The sequence below is a fragment of the Molossus molossus genome, unplaced genomic scaffold (genome assembly GCF_014108415.1).
Source record: "Molossus molossus isolate mMolMol1 unplaced genomic scaffold, mMolMol1.p scaffold_m16_p_13, whole genome shotgun sequence".
Lineage (NCBI taxonomy): Eukaryota > Metazoa > Chordata > Mammalia > Chiroptera > Molossidae > Molossus > Molossus molossus.
This window is the reverse complement of record NW_023425348.1, coordinates 46,201,253-46,209,070: the sequence shown is the minus strand read 5'-3', so window position 1 is coordinate 46,209,070 and position 7,818 is coordinate 46,201,253.

Here is a 7,818-nt window from a genome sequence, read left to right as displayed (position 1 = left end):
CTTTAACAAGGCGCCCCTCCAGCCAGGGAGTCTGGCTCTTGTTCATCACCACCCCTCCTGAGCATGTGCGTATCCACACACCTACTAGGGACTAGTCTAGGCTCATAAAAGCATCTGGCTCTAGAGCACTGGGGCTCCCTGTCCCTGCCTAGGCAGAGCTGGCATGCTCCATAACCATGGGGAGATATGTCCACCAGCACCCCAGCCACCCCTTCCAGCCTGAGAGACTGCCTTCTGCCCTCTGGGTCCTAGTACCAGCTCTGCCTCCAGCTGCTCTGTGTGAACTGAGGCCAATAGTTCAACTTCTCTGAGACCAGGCCAGTGCAAGTATGGCAGAGGGCCCAAGGCTGAACATTCACTGACCCCAGGGACTGGCACTTGACCACAGAGTGGGAGGCAGGGCTCGTGGTTAATATCCCTGGATGGGCAGCAACAATGCCCAGCAACTGCCCACCACTTGCCCAGTGTCACACAGTGAATAAATACATGGGCATCCTGTCCAAAACCCAGGTCTCAGCTTCCTCCCATCCCAGGGTTCCTTTCTCTGCTCTGGCTACCTTATCTTCTCTGAGCCTTAGTTTACTATCGATAAAATGGGGGAATCGGAATGTATAACCTTCTAACCTTACCATCATAGGGCTCTGGGATGAAACAGCTTCTAAAGTCACTAGAGAAAGATGAGGAATTGTCCTGGTGGTTTCACAAATATAGATGTTTCCTCCTGAAGTGCTTAGGACTTTGAGATGTTTTAAAAGGGGTGGCGGTGCCATAGCTGGGTGGCTTAGTTGGTTGGAGCATTGTCCCTTACACCAAAAAGGTTGTGGGTTCGATTTTCAGTCAGGACACATATCTAGGTTCGGGTTGGATCCCTAGTAGGGGCATGAATGGTTGGGGCATGAACAGGAGGCAACCAATCCTGTTTCTCTCTCTCCCTACCCCCCTCCCTTTCTAAGACCAATAAAAACATATTCTTGCCCTGGCCAGTTTGGCTCAGCGGTTGGAGCGTCGGCCTGTGGACCAGAGAGTCCCGGGTTCGGTTACCGCTAGGGGCACATACCAAAAAATAAAAAATAAAATAAAATAAAATAAATAAATAAAACATATTCTTGGGTGAGGATTAAAAAAAATTATAGAAGTGGTGGTGGGGAACAAGGACATGATGGCAAGTTACTCCAAGGAGCATTCTGCAAAGTAAATCCTATAAAATGAGCTGCAGTTCCCCAATGAGACCTTAGACCTGCAGTGTGACGGGCCCAGTCAGATAATTACCCCTCCTCTCCTAAACCACATTCTTTAAGTCCCTGGGAGTGGGTGGCAGGTGGGCTGGCCCTGGGCTCAGGAGGCCAGGGTTCTGGCTCTCACTGTGTACCTCTCCTCTGCCTCCACCCCAACTCTAGGCAGGTTACTGCCCTCCCCTGGCCTAGGTAGTTTCGTCTGACAGCTTCACACCCAGGCTGGTGGAAGACACAAAGAAAGGTACACAGAGCCTACTTTGTGAACTGTACATAGCCTCTGGGATCTGCCATGAAGAAAAAAGAGGGGAGCACTGGTCTGGTGGCTCCTGCCTTTTTAGGGCCCCAATAACACATTACAGCAGGCACCAGGGCAGTAAACCTGTCATGCCTATCACCCAGTCTAGGGTAAAATAGGTAAGACTAGGGTGACAGCAAGAGATAGCAATGAGGGTAGACTGACAGAACGATTTCCCCGCCCCAGAGAGCCAGTTTCAGGGAGACACTTAGGGAGGTACAGATGGTAGAAACCAAACCATCAATCAAACCCTAACATAGATTAACCAAAAATGAATCTTTGGGTTTTGGGTCAGAAATGATAGGTGCCCTGCTGCTACCCATGGGCTCAGATGGCTATGCCCTAGGCTCAATCCTGGGTCCTGGGTTCAGGGCAGACTAACTGGCCAGTAAGTGGGCAGAGGGGCATCACTCCTCATCTTACTCATCACTAATTTGCCCTTGAAAGTACTGCCCCCGCCCTGGCCAGTTTGGCTCAGCGGTTAGAGCATCAGCCTGCGGTCCGGAGAGACCCGGTTCGGTTCCTGCTAAGGGCATGTACTTCGGTTGCAGTTTGTCCCTGGCCCTGGTTGGTCGTGCGGGTGGCAGCCACTCGATGTGTCCCTTCACGTCGATGTTTCTCTCTCTCTCTCTTCCTCTCTCTCCCTCCCACTCTATCTGTACAAAAAATGGAAAAATATCCTCGGGTGAGGAAAAAAAAAAGAAAGTACTGCTCCCACCCAAGAATTTAGGTGTCTGTGGCTCAGGTGTCAGCTTCCCAAACATGCCAGGATCAAAGCAGATTCACATGCTGTCTCAAACACCCCAAGCAGCAGAAAAAAAGCGTCCTCTCTGCTCAAGGGCAGAAGAGTGAGCCCAGAAAGGCTGGGAGGGGGTGTCTGGGGGAGCAGTCTAAAAAGAAGTCCCAGGACTCAGCCACCCCTGCTTCCCACAGTCTGAGTACAAAAGGTCTGTGGACCTGGATTCAAATCTTGCTATATTATTTCCTAGTTGTGTGACCAAGGGTAGGTGACATGGCCTCTCTGAGCTTCTAGAATGATAATAGCTACTTCTCTGAGAAGCATTGCAATGAAAAGAGTTATAATGTGTCAGTTTTACTCCCAAATAAGTAACCAAAAATATAACTTGGGGGGCGGGGGCTGGCGGTAGGGAGGAATACACTGTTCCAAAATGGCATGTTATCAACAGGAAGTGTTCAGGTAACATCTTGATATGATGGTTGTTTGTTAAGATTATCATGGAAGATTAAATAAACTGTAGAAAAGACTGGCAAAATGTGACCCTGCTCTGCCCCTGCACCCACTGTCCCAGCACCTGAGCCCCTCCACAGCTAGTGGATGGCGGGGCTTCTCCGAGCCCCTGGGGCAGGGCCCAGGTCTTGTTCTTGTCTGGGTCCCCAGAATGGGCATCACCAAGCAGGAATTAGAGTGGGTGTGGAAGATGGGAGTGTGATCAAGAAGGAAAGGTGCTTAGCAAACTGAGAGGCGGCAGGAGAATGTGAGGAATCACTAGCCAGGGTGCTGGGCAAGCACCCGGTCTTTCATGTGTTCCTCATACAGAGAGCAACTGAGGCCCCTAGAGGCACAGGGACGCCCCTGAATCACACAGTAAGTCAGAGCCCATGTGGGGACTCTAGTACCTCAGCCTGGGAGTCATTTGGAGAGATTCACACCAGACTCTGCTCACTGCTCCCTGAAAGCCAGTGGAGCCCAGGGGCAGGACAACTGCTTGGAGCCACCCATGACCTGGTCCCTAACATTCCCTTCAACTTCCCCCTCTGGGTCCCCATCAGAACTAAAACCTTCAGACCACTGTCATTTGGCCCCAGCCCCTCACTGCACAGATAAACAAAGGCCCAGCCCAGCCAGCAGGGACAAAGCAGAGATAAGAATCTCCTCTTCCTGCTCTGTTTCTGCTCCCCATTACATGACCCCCCTTTTACTACCCTGGGGTGACCTTGGCACAGTGACCACCCTCTCTCTGCCTCGGGATTCAGCCCCCACCCAAGGACCCCACTCTGCCCAGTGTCCCAAGTCTTGACTTGCTCCTGGGTACTCCCTCCTACTCACCATCTAGTCAGACATATGGATGGCTGCCTCGATCTCCCTTCTGGGAGATGAGGAGAAGGCCTCTCCCTGACTCCTTCTCCCCCCCACCCCCTCCTCAGGGTTAACTGGGCCTGCCAGTTTGGGTGGAGAAAATTTCCAGGTTGCCTAGGGCAACGAGGCAGAATTCTGGGGGCACTGTTCTAGAAGACTGGGCAGTGACCTGTGTGATGTCACCAGGAAGTAGCAGAGTAGAGAGTGGTTCCAGAGGCCCCTCGGAAAGGCCCAAGGCAGTGCACTCTGAGGCCCCCAGGGCTGGCTTGGGTTGAGAAAGACATGTCCTTTGCAATCTGATGGCAACAGGCTCTGCATCCCTGTCCCTTCTGGAGCCGGATCTAAGTGTTTGCCCAGGGCGGGCCTGCCACCCCTGCTGGACCTCCCTCAGCAAACAACCCAAATCCCAACTTGAGGGAGCTGCTAGAACCTGAGAGAGTCAGTCAGTCACTCATATCCTCACTCCTCCTCGTGACTCTGTCACAGCCACATCCCATCATATGGATGTCCTGCCACAGTCCCACATAGCCACACGCCATCTCAGTCTCTTTCTTGGCCAGCCAGCCAAAGGTAGACATGCTTGGACGTGCTAAGTCACTCATAGCACTGAAGAAGAGTTATCAGATAAAGCATTGGACACCTAGTGAAGCTTTATTTTCAGATAAGCAAAGAATCCGTTTTTAGTTTAAGTATGTCCCAAATATTCGCCTGAGGCATTGCCACACGCCCATCACTAAGGCTTGAAGTGCTGCACAGTTGCTCACCAGGCCCTCATAGACCTCAGTCCTTGTGGATAAGGGAGGAAAAAGGGTTGTTATAGAAAGTAACTTCACAGGGTGATTTGATCACAAATTCCTAACTGGGCAGGTCATGGTAGGTAGTCATGCACAAGCCTACAACTTCTTTAGTGAAAGGTTTTAAGCAATTCCTGTCCATTGTCCTTGTGCATCTCAGCTAACACACCTTTGAAATGTTAGAAGTCATGCCCCTCGAAGAGGGTATTAACCCACAAGAGAGCACATAATTAATTGCCCTGTAATCCAATCCCCACCTTGCTTTCTCCCACCTTCATTTAATCTTATTTTTCCTCCTTAATTTCAAATGCACAAAAGAAACTGCAAATGTCTTTCTCTAGAGCATTTGAGATCTTGCTTTCTAGCTATTGTCATCAGTTTGGGCTCAAGTAAACTCATAAAAAACTCTCTAGCCTGGCCAGTGTGGCTCAGTGGATTGAGTGTCCTCCCAAGGACTGAGGGGTCCCAGTTCAATTCCTGGTCAGGGCACATACCACATAGCAGGCTTGATCCCCAGTGTGTGTGAGGGGGAGTGTGGGAGGCAGCAGACTGGTAGGATCAATGTTTCTCTCTCACATCAATGTTTCTATCGCTCTCTAAAAAAATCAATAAAAAACATTCTTAAGTCCTGGCCGGTTTGGCTGAGCAGTTAGAGCGTCGGCCTGCGGTCCAGAGAGATGTGGGTTTGGTTCCCGCTAAGGGCATGTACCTCGTTGCAGTTTGTCCCCGGCCCTGGTTGGGTGGTGCGGGAGGCAGCCACTCGATGTGTCCCTTTCATGTCGATGTTTCTCTCTCTCTCTCTTCCTCTCTCTCCCTCCCACTCTATCTGAACACAAAGTGGAAAAATGTCCTTGAGTGAGGATTTAAAAAAAAAAAATTCTTAAAAAAAAAAATTTATAGGTTTGGATGTTTCTTTTTTTCTTAATGTTTTTATTGATTTTTTTTTTTTTTTTTTTGAGAGAGAGAGAGAGGAAGGGAGAGAGAGATAGAAACATCGATCTGCTGCCTCCTACACACCCCCACTGGGGATTGAGCCCAAAATCCTAAATGCTCCCGAGACTCCTGTAGTCCCAGAGGATTGAAACTATTCTGAGTCAGGGTGCTGAGGGCCCAGCCTTCAGATTAAAAAACAAAACAAAACCATAATAAGGAAGTTGTGTGGGCTGCCAGAAAAGGGGCTTCATCTGTCCCAAGCCTGGAGTCATGCAGTGTATGGCTAGGCATTTCCCAAGCATATTTGGGAACAGCGCATGCTCCCTTGGAAATTTGAGAATTCTCCACTATTTTCTCAGAAATCTCTGCCCCTGAGACTTCCTCACTCCCCCCGGAAACTCTTAAAGAGTTTCCTAACTCCCCAGAATCGGGGGAAGGAGGGATCTTTAGAGCACAAGATCATCCTTCTCCATTCCTTGGCCAAAGAATAAAGTTTCTGATCCGCTTTGCTGAACACGGTTTGTTCTATTGGTGCGAGCAACAGTGGGCAGAACCACCATGATTTCAAGTCCCTACCCACAGGGGTTGGTGACAGCATCTGTGCCCACTGGCTCCATCCCTGGTAGGGGCCGTGCAGGAGGCAGCAGATTGATGTTTCACTCTCACATTGATGTTTCTCTCTCTCTCCCTCTCCTTTCCTTTCTTTTCTTTCTAAAAATCAACAAAAAATGTTTTTTAAAAGACAGCCTGGGTTTACCTGGAGCCTAGCGGTTGAGCATAAAACAAAGGGGGGCACTATAACATCTTGTTCTCCTCCCTTACCCCCAATTCCAAACAGCTATCAAAGGCTTCGATGGGTCCCCTTTGACAAGTCTTCATTCAGTGGCTCCTTGCATTCCCAGAGCCCCCTCCCCAGTGTCTGACAACTGGATGCTAGGACAGCAGCAGGACACAGGGCTCCTGGCCATGCCCAGGCAGTGGAAGGACAGTACTGATATGTTTATCCTCCAGGGGCTGGTTCCCAGGACCATGCAAACCACTGGTGTGGGGAAAGGCTCAGTGGGGTCTCTGAGAATGGGGCTGAAGACTCCGCCCTGGGTCAGGGTTCATTCTGGGGCAAAATCCACACCTGGAATAGGCCCAAGACCAGCTCCACTTCCATGGGGCATGTGTTGGAAAACTCAAGCTGGTGTGTGTTAGGAATATGCAGATTATGACCGGCTGAATGAGAGGGCACAAGCCACCCACACTGGGTTGGCAGATAGCTTCCTCAGCATCAGAGCTCCCACTTTGGAGAAGTGAAAATCCCAGGGCCCTTTTGATTGAAAGCACAGTTTCAATACATTAGCACAGAGGAAGTAGTCACAAGATTTATTACTTAGAGATCCCAGAAGTGAGGGAGTCCAATGAGAGAGTGGTTGGAAGGGGAATCCTCTGTCCCACGTCATGAGGGAGCAGGAGATAAAGAGCCCAGTCACAAGAAGCACCCATTAATTATAAGGTGGTTGGAGCAAAGGTACTAATTTTTTCACAGGCTCAACTCTGAGTGGTCATTTAAAAACGTGCCTAAGAAAAGCAAGGCGGGAACTTGTGGCAGGATCCTAAGCTTGGGCCCTTATGTAAATGTCCAGACTCTGGGTGTAGCAGGGTCCACGGACTGTAAAGTACCTGGGCAGCAACAAGAATGACTTTTCTCATCACAAGGTGCTGATGTGCCAGCGCTGCCTGCTAGCTATGGCTGGCCCTGAGGCTCTGGGTCAGCAGCACCTCCACAGGGCTCCCCGGGGGAGGCTGCCTCCTTCAGCACCTTCTAAATTTAGGGCTTGTGCTCTGACTCATTCTTGAATCTGCTTTGCTCCCCTCCTCCAGGATTGTGCTCCCGAGGTATTTTCATCCTCTGAGGCCTCAGACTGATCAATGAAGCCCTAGAATCCTACAGCAGCCACCACACCAAGGAGAGTGCCAAAGTCCACCCACCCCAGGTCAGCTCTGGGCTTCTCTCTGACCAGGTTTGTTTGCCTCCCCTTACCTTTCCAAACACTCACCTCCACCCTGCCACACCCCCCAGAACCGGCTTGGAGGCTGGCTCCAAGCAGCATTGTGGTGACAGCAGGGAAGGAGAGATGGAGCCAAGTCCTTTCCCCTCCAAACTAGTTGCCAGATAGAGTCTCACTTCCACCTTACTGTGGGGCTTTTGGTGAGTTCTTGGCCTCTCTGGGCTTCTCTTTCCTCCTTTATAAATAAGGGTTTGAAGCAGACTTCCATTACGGAGACTTGGACCACAGATAAAATTAGCACTGAGTCAGATCTCCACCTTTAAACAGGGTGGGCTAGTGGCAGGATATCTGATGTTCGGCCCTGTCTCCCACCTAGGCTCCTCCCTAGCCCTCACCCCCACCTTTTGCTCTATTCAGGGGACACACAGGCCAAGCCCCTGCCAGCAGCCTTTTTTTTTTTAATTCT